Below are 17,584 nucleotides of genomic sequence, written 5' to 3' on the forward strand. Positions count from 1 at the left end.
TGTTCTTTTTTGTTTCTGCATTTTTTTATTTTATTTTATTTTTTCTTACTTGCTTTGATTCTGTTTTATTTTCCTATATTTTAATAATGTAAAGCACTTTGCATTGTCTTTGCACTGAATTGTGCTATACAAATAAATTTGCCTTGCTATTTGCCTAGTGTAGTATTTTTGGAGCTTTGGAGGCGAGGACGTCTTCACGACCTGGTTCAGGGTATTGAACATCCTTGGGCTAGACTTAGCCCAGTACCTAACAGCGTTGTGGTTCTCCAGGAGTTCCTGAACAGCCAGGAAGCCAGAGAGGCTGGGTAAAGGTAAGTAGATGTTTGTCCACTGGTCACCCCCAACCCCTCTGCATCCTTATTCTACCCACTCAGAAAAAAACCCTGCTGAGAAGATGACACCTGTAATTCATGACATTAAAACTCCAGTGTTAAATAGGTACAATACATATTTAATTCTGGAAAGGTAATATATTATAGACAAGTATGTTATTTAATATCATCTACAAAACGGAAAGTCTCAATCTTTATGTTTGACTTGCCTTAGAAATTGGTATTTGTTATTACTTTTGTTGGTCCACCCGATCTAGCAAACAAGCAGCTATCAGGAGCCCCTGCAGTTCCTGATCCTTATGGAGTTGGAGTTGATGATGCCATCATACAGCCATTTCCACAAACCACTGTCACTGAGACAAGGCAGACAGCGCTGTGAGGATAATGTACTTTGATTCATCCAGTGCTTTTAATACCATTAAGCACTATTTACTTTGTCATTAACACCAAATGAATTAGGTGAATGGACACTGAATGGACACTGAATGGACACTGACATCAGAAGATTGGTACACTGTGGTCATAAGGTCATAGGTCAGCATGCTAAATTGGTATTAAGTGGCCCAAAGTGTGGCAATAAATATCCCCCAAATAGATGGTAGAAATAGATCAGGCTCAGTATAGCCTAATTATAGACTCTTACATTTTAGCTTGAATTGATTTATTTAATTAAAGTACGCTAGATTACTGTGTATGCAAATGTTATGTAAAAAAAATACACAAAATAATTTATTTCAAAAATTAGTTTTAATCAGAATCAGTTGGCTGTAATGGCGGTTGGCAAACAATTTTTTTTTTTAGATTTCCACTTTTTTTTTTTTATTGAATATATAAGAAAACAATAACAATCTCAAATAACAAGTCAATAACAAATATTTCAATACAAGAAGAAATATCACAACTCCTGCTTTTGAAAAATAAAATTAAATGCACAGGCTGGAACAAAGTATAAAATAAAATAAATAAAAATAAATAAAATAATAATAGTAGTTAAAGTAAAATAATCAGTGGGGACTACCAACTGAAATTCTTCAATTAACTCAAACAATTTAATTGCATTTAAATTCTGCATCTTTCTCAGACATCTTTTGAAAAGGGAAAGTTCATTTTTGAGAGCAGAGATTGAGAGGGAGCATTTTCCATAGCGACATTTATGGATATAATACTTTGTTACAATTATTAGAATATTGATTAAAAATTCCAAATTTTTTTTCTTTAATGGATAAACCGAATTGAATGTTTTGCCAGGAAATAAAATCTAAATTTATTGTTTTAGAAGACAGAAAGGTTCGAAGTTGATCCCATAAGTTTAATACTTCTTTACATTCATAAAAAAGATGTTTAGTTGTTTCCAATTGAGTTGTACAAAAGCCACAATTCTCAACATTAAACTTAAATCTCTCTCTTAAAAACTCATTTGAAGGATATCTGTTATTTATTATTTTAAATTGTAATTCTTTATATTTAGGAGGAATTGGGAATTTCAAATAATTTGTCCTAATTTTGACTATCATAGATTTCTTAAAATTTTGTAAGAGAGCTGTGCTTTTTGTTCTCCCTGGGTACATATTATTTATAGAATATTGATTCAAAAACTTGTTGTTGCATTTATTATCTCTAATGTCCACCTGCTCAAATTCAATCTTATGGAGTCTAGGAATAAAGGAATTAAGTAAACTGTTTTTAATAGAATGAATGAGGACATCAGGGATACTACGTTAAACTTTCTTATAAATTCTTAGTGAACAAACGTTTCTAAACTTCCTGTTAAAATCCTCCAAACTTAGAAAATCACCATAACCATTTGGCAAACAATTTATAGGTGCATTACCGCCACCTTCCAGAATTGAGCGACGCGAGCTCTTCTCGCGAGTCCTTCCGTATAACAATGACGTCGTATGTGATTGGAGGAGCCTGATGAGCCTTCGGCCCCATCGTCCAATCACGTGTGAGCTTTTGTGCACGTCGACTACTCGCGAGACCAGCATATTAGCAGACATGTTTGTGTTACTATACTCAGAAGGACTTCATCTCCAGTTACCGTGTTTGTATTTTGTTGTTACGTGAACAATGGCTGCACGACGTCTCGCGTTCAACTCGCCTCCAACTGCTCTTAGTCCACAACTTTCGGCCAGCCCGCAGACTGACGAGAAGAAACTGCTGATTGCTATCAGCGGACTGTCTCGTCAGCTTACCCAGCATACTGCCGACATGAATGAGCGTCTCACTCAGCTGGAGAATTCGATGCACTCCAGGTTGCAGTCCATAGAGGACAAGATGGCGGCTCTGCAGTCGAGCAACTTTGCGGGATATACGAACTCGAGGAAGAGAAGACGGGTGCACAACGCCACGCTAGCGGTAAATATATGTTCGATTACTGGTAGCTATGCTAAAAGCAGCCTAGCTTAGCTAGGCAAGCTAAAGACAACCTAGCCTAGCTAGGTAAGCTAAAAGCAGCCAAGCCTAAAGCTTTATTAAAGTGTATTTTTTGTGATTCACAGGAAGCAGTACGCCGTCTTCACAACTCGGAGACTAATTGCAGGCGCTATGAACCGGAGCAGGGGTAAGATTTAAAGAATATGCTTTCATTCTGCGGTAAAAGGACGTGGATACGGATAAATACCGACCATAGCTGTACTTTTTTTTTTTTTTTCACAGAATACTGTCGCCTCACAATGAGGCGGTGACCTCCTATTTGCTCGGAGCCATCTCGGCAAGTCCAGATTTGCACTATGTTGATAAAGACGACATTGTGTGTAAGTGACTTGTTTTAATGTTTTCTCCTTCCTTGTTACTGTGACTTGCGTTTGATTTTTTTATTCATACCACTCTCATTTAATTTTTTTCCAGCTGCCTGTAAGACGTATTATGAGACGGTACGCAGGAGCTTCAGATAGTGCAGCGGAGGCTGCCAGGCAATCTGCTCGGAGTCGGGCCAGAAGAAAGAGGGTAAGACTTTATTTGGTGACTATTTTTCAGGTGCATTGATAGAGGTGTTGTGTCCATACGCAGTGCGCTGATTCATTGTCTTTTTTTTTTTCAGCTGCTGAAAGCGAGGCAGAGTGTGCTGGCAGATGAGGAAGTGGAACTGGAAGTCCGCCACCGTCGACCTCATGTCCGACAAAGAAGATGGCGTCGTCGGCGGTGTCTCTGGATGGATTGTACGGTCGCCGCCATTTCGTAGGCCGGATCTCACTGAACTCTGTGTTAAGCTGCAGTCCCGGTTAGAAGCGATGCCAAAGTACAGGGCCACGCACAGTATGCGTCTGCACATCGGACCTGCCTCGGAGGGAATGCTGCCAGTTACCTCCAACCCCGAGGAAGCAAACGGACCGTTCACGGAGTTTTAATTTTTAGAAACGCATGTGTTTGGATACGCGTTGTATATAGTTGTGTGTGTTTCAATAAAGCTCTTTCTTTGCATAAACAGCTTCCTGGCAAATGTTCATTTCCTGTATAAATTCATTCATGTCCTTGATGGTAGCATAATAATTGTGTGGTAGTGTAGGATAACATAAATACACAGCATATGAATAAATATATGAATGAATAAATATATGAATGAATAAATATATATATATGAATAAATATATGTAAATTTATATGTAAATATATATATATGCCAACCAATCACGAGCGACTTTACTTGTTTAAAAAGAAGTGGTTCCGTCCAATACTCAGTAAGAAAATTAAAGCCTGGCGTGGCCACGTGTGGTTTTGCTGCCAATCACGAGCGATTTCATTTGTTTGAGAATAGTGGTTTCAGCCAATACTGAGAAGGTTATTCAAGCCAGACCTGGCCAGCCGCGCGGGTTTGCTGCATTCATATGCTAATTAGGGCCATTAGTACAGCTGATCGCTCTCCACATACGTCAGAGTCCGTTTCCGACAATTTGTGGCACGACAAACGCGGACAACCACGGGTTGCAAATTGTCGGAAACTGACGAAAATCAGGCAGATCTGCGGGAGTTTACGGGGACGAAAATCTCACTTTTCATGCAGTGGGATCGACAACGATCAAAGACTGCTGAAGGATCAGCTGTCTTGTCAACTAGTTAGCAGCACAGAAGCTCCTCGGGAGACTATTATGTGCCAGACAGAGTCCTGTCATTTGTAGAATGCATCAAATATGGATAAAAAGCTGAGTACAGGGAGCTAGTGAACTGCTTTGTGGCATGGTGTTTAAAAATTGGCCCTCACGCTAGAAATGTTCAAACAAATTCATTCTTAAATCGTTCGAATGAGTGATGTACAGTAGTAGCCATTCAAAATGTCCTGACTTTCCTTGATGGACCCTTGGCTGGTCCTTGACTGGTTCTTGGCTGGTCCCCTACAATCCCTTTATTATTATATGTCATGTAACTGTGCAATTATAAATTACATTTTATGGTCACAGACAGAATGGTCGCTACACAGGTATCCAGGGGACACAGGTCGGATTTTTGGTTACTGCAATAAAAGAAAGAACAGTCACTGAGCTCCATGTGAGCTCAAGAATTCAGTTTACACAAAATGTCCTGGTGCCACATGCACTTATGGACATTCTTGTGCTCGAACATGGTGTTTTTTATGGACAAACTGTCATTACCACAGAAGTCCAATAACAGAACCCTGCTCAGGTTCAGATCAGGGAGGCCATTCCTACCCATCACCTCCAGGTTCGTACTGTCGCTAACCACGTGGGCGTTGAAGTCCCCCAGTAGAACAATGGAGTCCCCAGCTGGAGAAACATTCAAGAAGAGAAGCAATCCAAGAAGGCCAGGGATTCTGCATCGATGTTGGGTTGATAGACCGAGACAACGGCGAAAGACCTGTCCCCAACTTCAAGGTGTAAGGATGCGATCCTCTCATTCACTGGGGTGAGCTCCAAAACGTGACGATTGAGATGGGGGCAACGAGTAAGGCCACCCCAGCCAGCCGCCTCTCCCCGTGGGAAACGCCGGAGAAGTGGAGAGGCCAGACTCTCTACAGGAGATGGGTTTCGGAATCCATCTGTGCGTAGAAGTGAGCCCAAATATATCTGGCCGGTACCTTTCAACCTCCTGCACAAGCTCAGGCTAACCCTAACCTGTAAATGAGGCATTGTTGGAAAGCCCCACCTTGCTTTCAGTGTACAGTCATGGCCAAAAGTATTGAGAATGACACAAATATTATATTTTCACATGACCTGCTGCCCTCTGGTTTTCATGTGTGTATGTCAGATGTTGTCATCACAATCAGGAAATACAGTAGCAATCATATTACGAAAGCTTTTTGCTCAGTCTTTATCTGCTGATGAAGAACGAAGCAGAGGGAATGAAGGAGGTGAGAGCAGAACATTTGGTAAAGATCCAGACCAAGTGAAAATTTGGGTTTTAGTCACAATATGGGGCAAAGTTTGTTGCTAGGTAGAGGTCTGCGCTCTCCGAGTGCTTTTCTAGTTTTTATTTCAATTATTGTTAGTTACATTTTCTTTATTTCTGTAACAGTGCAACATGATTAACAGCCTTTGTGATTTTATCCCCAATTCTTGGCTTTTACTGGTCCTTAAACTCTGCTGCTCATCTCTCCATCAGAAGAACCTCGATCTCTGAGCCAGAAAAGTTTTTCTTCTTAATTTTTGATGCCTTTTTTATAAATGAAAACTTTCTGACAGCGTGGGGATTTTACCCTTAAATGGCAAAATTGGGGCGGTAATTATGCAGTTTTACATTAAATATTAAGGCGTTTCAATTATGCACAAGTGGACTGCATCATGTATAACAGGATAATTCAAGATCATTTTCCTAAATGAACGATGCTTGTTCAATCTGACGTGCCATTTTCATAGGTAGGAGAAAAAGAAAGAGTTCAGTTTTAATTCCCATAAGCCTGTCTCTAAGGTAGTGACCAGTTTAAAGTTCGGCATTTATCCTGGTACCGTGTCTATTTCCCTCTCTACCACTGAGCTTGTCTGTCTCCATCTGTGCATGTCTGCCTGAGCTCGCTGCTGGACTCATAGAACTCTGAACCTGCCTTCATGCTCTGAGGAACCCTGGATCTGTCTGTTCCTGTTCGGATCAGTACCCCTGCTCGGGCTACGGACTCCAGGATCTCAGAACTTTCCGGTTCTGAACAGTTTCCCTGACCTGGATCAGATTCCTGCCTGGTTACTGGGGTTCCTGCATTGGGGACACTTTTCACGGCTCTGAGCCGCATCATATTTTCTGCAGTCCATTGGCTGGATCCTGCCTTACTTGGAGAGGATGAACTGAATTGTTGAACCAGAGTGCCAGTGATGGGCTGTGCCCCGCCCCTCTGCAGCTGCTGAGGTCACACCTGCTCCCAATCTGCTGATTAGCCTGTCTTGGTTCAGTCTCCCCACATATACTCCAGCTCTGCAGTGCTGGTTGGCTGTTTTGCTGCTTCCTCATCTCTTGCTCCCAACGTGAGTTTTCTCTGATGTTTTCTGTTTTTTGATTCTTTGAATCTTTTGTACCTTTGGATTTTTGCCTCAGTTGCCTTATTAAATCTACAAGACTCACCTCTGCCTCCTGATCTCTGCATTTTAGTCCTCATAAACCTCCACCTAACCGTGACACTTTATTTACAATGGTTGTAATTTAGTCCCCTATATTTATTTTTCATATTTGCATAAATTTGCATGTTTTATCTTGCTTATTTAATATTTAATACATCAGCTTATTTATATCAATTTTAACTATTTCATACTTTTAGATTGAGCTGCTCAGGAACCCTTAAAGCTAGCTGAATTTCATTTCATGTCAATGTGTTGAAAGGACAAAATTCCTTGAGACGTTTGTAACATTTGCTTTTTTCTATGTCTGCTTCTGTCTCCTTGAACCCTGGTTGGCCTCAGCAGATGGTCGCTCACACTGAGCCTGGTTCTGGTTTTCCTGCAGGTTTCCAGTCAATGAGTTGATTTTTTAGTTTTTCCTTAGATAGAAAACTTTCAATCTGACTGGATTGTCTAGATAAATTGTAAAGTGTCTTGAGATGACATGTGTTGTGAATTGGCTCTATAGAAATAAACTAAACTGAATTTAATTCTGTCACTAAATTAGTGTTTTTGAGCGATAGACAAACTAAAAAAGAAGCGGTGGACTTGGCCCTCCGGGCTCACGCATGCAGATTCAACAGGCATTCCTCTGAGGTGTGGAAGAGAAGTTAGGATGGTCTTGAGCATCTTCTTCAACAACGTACGTGTGGGTTCTTACCTTTATTTCTGGAAACGAAGGAGGAAACTAGTTTTTGATTTGTGTTGCATCATGCTTTTGGTATATTTTTAGTGAGCTTAGCTAAGAGCAATTTGTAAGCACAGTGAGAATACCAAAACCAGCCATATAATTAAACAGCTAACAGAGTCTTAGCCTTCCACAACTCTGAGTTACAAACAGGTTTAGTTTTAACAACAGATTGCACTTTAATAGAGTTACAGTGAGGTCACTAGAAGGGTTTTGAAGAACAGTCAACTTGGCCGTGTGTGTGAGCCTGTTAAAATGACATTTAATTTCCTGTTGTTATACCTGTTATTATAATCATAAAGATAGGATAGATATTTGTCTTAAATCGTGTGTTTTGTTTTATTGTCTTCAGTTATGAAAACTGAACTAAACAAAAAAACACAACTTCATAAATACATTTAACTAGTGTTATGACTCATTCATATAAAATAAAACATAATATAATATAAAACATTTCTGTTTTTAACCTCTTATTGTTCATTGTCATATAACTACATAGTGTCCTTGGTTGCTATGGTAATTGATGCCTTTTCTGACATACCCCCACCCCTCCCATTTTTATTCATTAAAGAGGAGGGAAGAAATGTACAGATTTTGTCAAACGAGTTAACATTTATTTTTTGATGTATATTTGTGTTGTTTTTTTTTAAGTCCACTGGGGGGGGGGGGGGGGGGGGGGGCGCTACAGTCAATGCAAACTACCACAGAATTGTTATTTTTTGCATTGACTTTCTTAGTAATTAGAAACAACCCCATCATGCCCACCTAACAGGCTTTAACCCCACCCCTTTGGCACCTCCTGGTTCCTTACACCCTGCCTACCCTCTTACCCCGACCATACAGCCCTTGGGAGTCTATTTTTGCTACCCCTCACTAAATAAGGCCGTGGAGCAGGGCTATGAAAGTGTGCCAGTGGGGGGGGGGGGGGGGGGGTGTCCAGTTCTTACCCTGGTATAAAGGCGTTGGGACAGAAGGGCTTTCCTCTCCACTACTCCTCCTCCCTTATGTTGAAGTTCCCGTTGTCACTTTGGTTTTGCCCAGTTTGGACTCTGAATTGAATAACTGAACAAACCGAAGCAGACGAAGCCTGGAGGTGGTGTTAGATGACCTACCGTTCCTACAGCATCAACTGTTCAACTGCACCATTTTAATTGTTGGGTAGATCATTTTAAACTCTTCACTTTGGGGGAGCTGCCCTGGCTGACCCCTGGACGGCAATGAGTGGAATGTGCGGACAGAAAGGACAAGACGGACAGAACAGAGTAAGAGATCATTTCTAATTTTGTTTTCCTTTGTTCCTTTTGAACATTTTTAACTAAAAGATTACCATAATCTCAGAGCCTTTGGAGACCTGGGAGATTTTTATATCTAACATGCAGCTTTTTTCTTTTTCTTTCTTATCATTGTTCCTTTCTTACCTTCTCTACATTTCCCATTTTTACAGAACCTCCCGTTCTGCGGTCCCAAACATCCCTTCCTTTTCCCTGTATTTGATGTATTTCTTTCATTCACAGGGTTTCTACTTTTCCCCTGCCTTCCTCTTCTCTTCTTTCGCTCTTTCCTTCTGCCGACCCCTCCCACCGTCCGTCTTCCCGATTTGTCCTTCAGCACTGTCAGCACTGCCTATCTGGCTGCATCTCCTTCTCCGGCAGTCCGATCAGCTGTCTCTCCTTCTAACTTTACATGGCCCGGTTGTGATGCGAAGGGACGGACAGCTGCTGGCTGACACATTTCAGTGCCCATCGTCCCATCAAACTCCCTCCTCTACACAAACCATTCTCCTTTCCTTTATTGATGCGTATTGTTTAATTTTGAGGGGATGCTACCTTTTTTTTAAGGTTATTTTTATTTCCTTGTTGGTCTGATGCCTTTTCCTCCCTTTTTATCCTGTAAGAGAAAAACTCCAGTGACCCTTTTCTTTTCTCTCCTCCTCTCCCTTTTCCCTCCTCCTCTTCCCTCCTCCTCCTTTTCTCTCTGCATCCTTAAACTCTCCATCGCTGATTCAGCTCTCAGGGAGGAGAGACTCCGCCTGCAGCGATTGCCTTACTCCGCATGGGCCGCCATCCCTCTCTGGATCACCTGTGCTACGGTAGGTGCAGAAGTGTGTGTGCGTTTGTGCTTAGGTATTTGTAAAACGTGTTTTTACAAGTTGCTTTGTTTTTGTGAGCCATCTTTCTGGGGTTGCTTCACATTGTCCATCTTCACAGGAAGATTCTGTGTTGTTGGTGTGAAAAAGAGATTTATTCTAAATTAGGGAAGCGGGAGTTTTTTTTTTCCACTTTGTAAAAACTCTCCAAGCAGAGAACACAACAAAATGATGACATGTTCACAAATATAGAAGATAATTTTAGGGTTAAAAGGTCAAGGTTGCTCTGGGAAATGCTCCCAGTCAGGTTGTTTGGTGGACAGAAGTCGTGGAAACGTAAACCCCTGAAAAACAAGGATTCCTGTGAGTTTTAGGGAAACCGTGGGAAAATGTTGATGCACCCTGGGAGGCTGGAGACACTGAAGCAGGAATTTATTTCACACCAAAACCAGGATCTACTGTGGAACTTTGAAAGAAAGGGATTTTAACCTAATCTCCTTGAATGTGTTAAATTATACTTTGATGATTTAATGTAATATCTTTAGACTTTAAATGGTAATTTTAAAGTTTAACTGTATTTGTGTAAAAATGTTAGTGGGGTGTTTGCGTCAAGGTATCGCAAATTGGAAACAGTCTAACAGAGAAGTGGCACCAGGTGGGACAGACGTTGGTCAGTATCATAAATTAAAATCAAGGATAGTTTTTGAATTTGTGAAACTTGTGATGTTGGGCAGAAATGTCAGCTGAGACTTTCAGTGTCTCCGCTTGAGCTTTGGATTGTAGTCTTTGAGGCTGTTGGTGACTGACCGATGGTCTGAACAGGCTGATTTCTTTATGTCAGCCTGGGTGACAGGCAGCTGTTATCAGAGACGTCTGGTGAAGAAGTCCTTAAGTTCCTCTCCATGTTCTAACCTTAGTTCTGGAGCAGCTTTCCAAACCAGGCCTCTGCTCTATCTATAGACGGGACACCCGCAGGTGTCACTCTCCTCAGGGAGGTTTAAAGCAGAGGCCAGCTTCTAAAAGTGTCTTGCATGTGTTCCTATCTGTCCTCCTCCTCACCCCCCACCCCTCCCTGTTTCTGTCTCCTGCTGTCCTGGCTAATTTTACCCAGTTAGCAGATACCAGGGAGATCAGCTGTGGTCAGCTGTCTGTCAAACATCCGGAGTCTTGATAGGCTTTGCAGGGAAATGCTGGAGGTGGCAGAGTGTCGGGTGTCCCAGCCTGCTGTCCTGTCAGACCAGCATACCCCGTCAGACCAGTACACCCATAGTCAATACCCGTTTACCCCTCTAGTTTTGAACAAAAAATAGACTTTAAACCACCTCAACACTCATGTATCCCTTTAGTCATGTGCAAAAAACGATTTAATTACTTACTTTTTAGTGTTTTTTGAAGCGTATGAAGATCTGACCTTAAATTGTTTCTTTTTTTTTTTTTTTTTTGTCGCCTCCCAAGTTTTATTCTATTTGCATACAAATGTAAGAGTATTTTAAAAAAAAATGCCTTAAATTTGCTCACAAGAGTCAAAGAAATGAAAATGTTTTAAGTGAGTTGAGCACTATTACACCTAAGCGTCGCTCAGCAGAGCAGATGCTTCCTCTATGGACGCCTTACCTGGTAATCTACAGCACTTATCAGTCCTTCCCTGCAAAATCGTCGCCCCTGTCTTGAATATGGTGATGATAACAGGGTGCAGCTCGAGTTAAGAAGCAACTTCATTCTTTCTAATGTGTCTGTGAGTCGACCGCTGCACGCGCACCAAGCCCTCCTCGTTTAGCCGCCCCAGCCGGTGATTTACTAAACCCTCGTTCCGTCGCCACGAGAGGACGAGCGTGATTTATGGAAGAGACTTTTAGTTTAATTACTGGGCGGGCAGGTCTGATGTGTTCAGCCCCCATGGCACTGGTTACACACTGCTAGAAACACACGGAGGGGGATATCTGGGGGCGGAGGGGGTTACAGCAGATCACAAAGTTCTGGAACTGCCCTTAATGTACTATCAGTTGGTGTCTAAAACACAGGAGTTAATAAATTTAGATAAACATAAACAGGAACCCGTGTGGAGGATTATTGGAAAAATGTTTGGAAAGTGAAACATTACTTTGTTATCCAGTTTCTACATTTTAATCTTAAACTAAATGCCAGAGGAATAATAGACCAGTAGAGGTATGCTGCATTGTACAGAGCATAGATGGCTCCTGCACACTGCTGGTCAGCTGATTAAAAGATGCAGTGATTAGGGCATAGAAGTTTGAATCCAGAGGTTCTGGGTTCGAGCCCCACTCCCACACACTACCACTCTGGGTCCCTGAGCAAGACCCTTAACCCCACACTGCTCCCCCAGTGGCATGGGTTAAATGCAGAGGTACATTTCTCCAATGTGAGGTCCATAAATTATAATCATTATTATCTTACTCTATTAATAGCAAAACACCAAACATCTTTTCTACATTTTAACTCAAATCTTTTGACAAAAATCCACTAAGTCAGATCATTCCCACTTTGATGTGAATTGATCCTCCTTTTGAAATACATTTGATTGTGAATACTTTCTGCAAACAGACTTTAAATGCTTTTAAGCGTATTCCACATGTCAGGCCATGCTGAATGCTCATAAAAGAGGGAAACATGTTTGTAAAGCTGCTATAAAAAATATTCCCACCTCAGCATGGAGCCGAATGCTGCATCAGCAGAATATCGGAGCTTTGATAGTGATTTGATTAGCTGTAATTGTCATTCAAGGTGAGCGTTTGACCACAGAAAGTGACAGACTTCCTGATGTAGCAGTTTGGCTTCTCTTTCCACTTCAAAGGAAAACCAGCGCTTCATTTATCCGATTTTTTCTTGCTTTCCTTCCATACCAGCTCTAGAAATTCTGGGTCTATACGCACCAACCAAAGGCAAACAGAGTTGATGCAATTTAGCTTCAAAGAAACCAGTTAAAATAAAAACTCATGTTATAATGGATCCTCTATTTCTTTTATTTTCTGATGGGTTCAAAGTTGAATCTTCTACAGGAGAACTAGAAGCAGATCACATCTTTTAGGTGTATTCATCCTTTAAAGAAAAGGAAAGTATGTGGAGTAAGATGTTTAGAGTAAAATGCGTACATATGAATAATATCTATGAGCCGAGCTCTCTGCCTGACCCCTACCCTGCATGCTTTCTGCTGCTGTAGGTTTTCTTAACACCTCTCAGCCTTTATTAGATGCCTGACGTTAGCAATGGTTCAATTCATTAAAAGCACAACTCAGCCTTTGTGCATTTGCCTATAAATTGGTATTGATCTCAGGATGGAGGGGGGGGGGGGTAGGATAGGGAGTCTGTGTATAAGGCTTTGTGGTTGAGGCTAATAGGAGAGGGTCCCAGGTGAACCGGACTCACTGAAGCCACAAGGGCGTCTGCATGGAGAGAAGAGAGGGAATAAAAAGTAGAAGAAATGAAATCTGAGCTGCACATGATGATTTTATAGGAGAGTAAACCAAAGGAAGACAATGCGAGCACATGCTATATAGCAGGGAGGGGAGGGGAGGCGGGGGTGGGGGGGGACTGCACTGCATGCATGTGCAGCCTGTTCACTTCATGGATCAGAGAGGTGGAGGAGCAATGGGACAGGCAGCCGTATACCAAAGTTTTCAGAGAGAGAGAGGGAGAGGGGTGTGTGTGTGTGTGTGTGTGTGTGTGTGTGTGTGGGGGGGGGGGTGTGACTGCAGAGGCAGCACCTGGGACACTGAGAGAGGAGAAGAAAGACAGTTCTTTCCAGTCTCCTCCTGTTCGCTCTCGCTGCTCTGCTTCTCCTTTTGCTGCATCGACGGAGCTGAAGAAACTGGCAGGAGGGGGAGGGAGGGGAGGGGGGGGGGATGCTTCTGGCCAACATCTGCTTTAGGTAAGTCCAACATCTTCCTCCTCTTTCTCTGACTCCCCCCCCCTCACCCCCTACCTTCCCACTGCATCCTGCTGCAGCTGAACTCTTCTAACATGTGAGGCTCAAGGTGAACCGCTTCCTGGGACTGGGACTGGGACTGGGACTGGGACTGGGAGTGGGACTGGGACAGGAGTGGGTCAGGTTAGGATGCTGTTTAGGACAGGAGTGAGGCAAGGCTCTAAACTAAAGTCAAGAGCTGAAAAACTCCTTGGGATCAACGTGAGGAGGAGATGAGAGCCGGGATCAGTTTGGTCCTGATGGTCTATTTTCCCCTCCCTGTTGAATAAGGAGGGGTGGGGGCGACACATAGGTGGCAGGTCGCGGTGGGAACCGAGGAAAGGAGGGACCAAACTGATGCGCCACCAAGGACAGTGGCCTGCTTGGGGGACATACTTCTTTATATGCCCATATGAACAAGAGCAACTATGGAATGTAAAGAAGTATGTATCCCAGGTTAGGAGACATTCCAGCGTCACATCCGAGAGAAAGTCCAAGTTTTCAAAGCAAAATTCAGGAGCCTGCAACTGTTTCACTTCATGTAGAGACTTCCTACACATGTGTGCAGGTCTGTCAATGTGGATGTGCATTCAGCCCTGGTGTGGCCCAGTTGGGTCTGTTTGCTGCTGCAGAGGCAATCATGCAGCAGAAAAGATGTTGCTGCAACTCTGGATCAGCAGTTTCTGCGCACCGGCAATATGTTTCAGATATCTCTTTTATGACCTGATTCCTGGAGAGCCTAGAGTTCTTTCCCTTCATTCCGACGCTTGTGTCTTCATTCTTCTTCTTTTCTTTTTATTTTGTGAGCTTGTGTGGATATGCTAATGCAGGAACATATGGAAGCACAGACAGTAGGCAGAAGAAGTTTCCAGTAAAGTGGAGCCAGAGATGAAATGCTTCCTAATGGATAGCGTGGCTGGGAGGTGATGGTCAGGAAGAGGAAGGAGCAGAGACTGGCTGCTCGGCCTCTCGGACGCATCACTGCGCTCAGACGCCTCTTTGAACTTAGACTGTCTGAATCAGAATTCAACATTTAGACCTGCTCAGAAAAAAGGAGTCTGTTAGATGAAGCTGGTCAAATCAAAATGTTATTAGGAACAAGTCCGCTCATGTTTGGAATAAAAACTTCTGAAAGTTCTTTAAATCTGAAATGATTCCATCCTGTTCAATAAATGATCAGTGTTTTTAATTCAGAGTAATTTTCATGTGAATGTGCTTTACTGGAGGCATCCATGTTTGTCAAAGAACACTACTGCCACCTACTGGTTAGTGACATTGTCACGGTGCGGTATCGGCTGTTGATCAAGTCCCAGTGCTGTATCTGGTGTTTGTCACAACGCGCTATTGTCCAAGTCATCTTGAAAACATTCTTCTTCCAAATGTTGGCTACATATTACGGGTTTTTTCTCTGGCCAGAAGTTCGATGGCAAATCCTCCCTCTTCAAGTTGGCGATCCAACGACCAACCCGTCCGTGGAGGATCAGGAATCAGAAAGGTGGAATAACTCTTTTTTTTTTCCACTTTTACCCGATGTATTCCAGCATCCAGCTGCCATGCACGTGGGCATTGTCAGTTTCACTATAGCTCTGGTGAATTTCAATGGTGAAGTCCTCTGGAAATCTTCAATAATTGTTGTTGATTGCAGATGTGTCTAGTAGTTCCCATTGATTTAGCTTGGAAAGCGGGGAGAATGGCGCTAGGCTAACCGCACCGTGACGTCACTGCTGGAAGATGGCAGGAGGGAGGGGCTACTATATTTGGGCAGAAATGGCCGCTCCCAGACTCAGTGATCTCAAAGAATATTATTGTTTAAATTTTTTTTACTGATACAGTGTAGTCCTGTTTCTCTGACTGTGACTAACTGGATGTGCTCTCTTCATCCTCTGACATGGGAGCTGGCTCGGAGCTCGTCTGCCTGGCTGTGTGTTTCCTGGACGGGGCCGCCTGTGGAGCTGGTTGACAGTTGCCTTTTGTATCTATGCTTCTTTTTCTATGTCTGCTTCTGTCTCCTTGAACCCCAGTGGGCCTCAGCAGATGGCCGCTCACACTGAGCCTGGTTCTGCTGGAGGTTTCTTCCAATTAAAAGGGAGTTTTTCCTCTCCCCTGTCGCTACAAGCATGCTTGTAAATGCAATCAGCTGGTTTTCCTTAGATAGAAAACTTTGACTCAATCTGACTGGATGATCTGATGAACTGGAAAGTGACCTGAGATGACATGATGTGAATTGGCGCTATAGAAATAAACTGAAATGAATTTAATTGATTAATGTTAAATTCATTAAATCACTGCAAATGTATTAGTTTTCAGGTATAGATAATGATCCATTGATTATTCCTTGCTGACCAGACTTTTCCTTTAAAACCAAATATTGGAGGTTCCAGATTTTTCCAGTTGATTTTCATTCATGCGTCTCTTTGTTTCTCAGCTAATAAACAGAAAGCAGATCTTCTCTTTATCAGTATTCTGAACTGCTTATCAGCACTGATTTAGAAACAGGTCTACAGTTTCTGAGCATTTTAAGAAAAATCCAAACAATCTGTGGAGCAGGATCTTTTTTAGAAGGTTGTCTCTGTCCTCTGGAGATTAGTAGGTAAGCGTGATGGTGGGGATGAGTGAAGGCCATTGATGGTCGGCGGATAATTCCAGCCTGATCCAGCTGAGCCTGCAGAAACCAGAGGAGCAGATTTGACCGTACTCTTTAGCTCTGATTAAGGATGCAGGTTACAGGGCGGCGTCTGCGCATGCGTGACCGCCTCTGTGTGTACAGGAACGTTGACTGTTCTGGGTGCGGTTATAGAACCAGCATAATGGTAACGTCAGACTAACTGTATGGATTTTGCCCTATTTTGTGCATGAATACCGTATGTGACCCAGTTAGTGCTTACCTGTTCCTGTTTAGGTTTTATTCAGGTCAGTTTCGGGGCTCCTAAGCAGCTCTCATCAGAAAATTCCCAACTTTTCCATAGATACATATTCTAGAGTTCTTAATGTATTTATTTTAAAAAATAAAGATATGAGAGATTAGGATTACCGCTATTTCTGGGCCTTTATGGACTCTGCAAGAGAGATATTTAGATAGAGAAAGGAACGAAGATAGGAAATGTGGTAGAAAGGAATGAAACAAGGAAAGAACACTGGAGAAAAAGTAAAAAAAAGAAAAGGGAGGAAGGACACAGAGGATCCTGAACCAGAATGAGCAGAAAAGGAGAGGTGGAAGCACACAGGGAAGAAGGGAAATGATTAAGATGAAGGATATGAGGAAGGAAGGAATGGAGGGAAGATAGGAGGGAGAAAGGAAACTCATCAAAGAAATGGTAAAAGGAAAAGGACAGATAGGAGCAGAAGGAAGGAATTGATGAAAGGAGGAAAGAAATATAATATTTAGAATCTCTGGAGAGATTCACAGATATTTACAACTCCAGTACGTTTTCTGGACTTCTTCAGACTACACAGGTAGCAGGCATTTTGGCCCCAACCAGGGGTCCAGCATGTGAATTCATGTCTCTGCCTCACAGGGATCTGCTGCTGGAATCTGATGTTATATGGTTAAAAAAAACATTAAAAGGGAGTCAGAATGATCATTTTAAGGCAAAGACAGTAAAACCGTCAGACTCGGAGCTAATTGGACATTACCAAGAGGAAAAAGTTCTAATCTTAGCTGCTGAAGATGAAGATGAGTAATCTGGGTCCAGAGGTGCATGACATCTGCATCAGTAAGGAACATAAAGCCTCCACCCATCCGTATTAAAAAAACATAAAGTGTGTGTTTGTGAGAAAGTCCGAGCAGGAGAGTGTGTGCTTTCATGTTGTTAGGATTTATTGCAGTGATTTGTAAGAACCACAGGGAAAGGTCGTTGTTCTGTGGGGGAATTCAAAGATAGAACGGCACAGTGGCGAGGAGGGGGGTTGGGGGGGTGGAGGGGGGGCGGCGAAAGGGAAACGAGAGAGCGGCGTGGACTAAAGTGGGATCTGAGCGAGGGGAGTTGTGGCGAGTGAGCGTGTGAGATGAGGCGAGGCGAA

At 42.5% G+C, this 17,584-nt stretch overlaps 1 long non-coding RNA gene across 1 annotated transcript in view; it reads left to right on the forward strand.

Annotated features, from left to right (window-relative positions):
- Positions 1-8,527: 8,527 nt before the first annotated feature.
- Positions 8,528-17,584, forward strand: part of LOC119772634 — a 32,810-nt gene continuing 23,753 nt past the window's right edge. Inside the window, exons 1-2 of the long non-coding RNA XR_005279287.1 lie at positions 8,528-8,818; positions 9,563-9,645. This is a non-coding gene — a long non-coding RNA (uncharacterized LOC119772634). The remainder of the gene's footprint in view (positions 8,819-9,562; positions 9,646-17,584) is intronic.

The sequence above is a fragment of the Cyprinodon tularosa genome, unplaced genomic scaffold, assembly GCF_016077235.1.
Source record: "Cyprinodon tularosa strain WSP-4 unplaced genomic scaffold, ASM1607723v1 ctg720, whole genome shotgun sequence".
In the NCBI taxonomy this organism is placed as follows: Eukaryota; Metazoa; Chordata; class Actinopteri; order Cyprinodontiformes; family Cyprinodontidae; genus Cyprinodon; species Cyprinodon tularosa.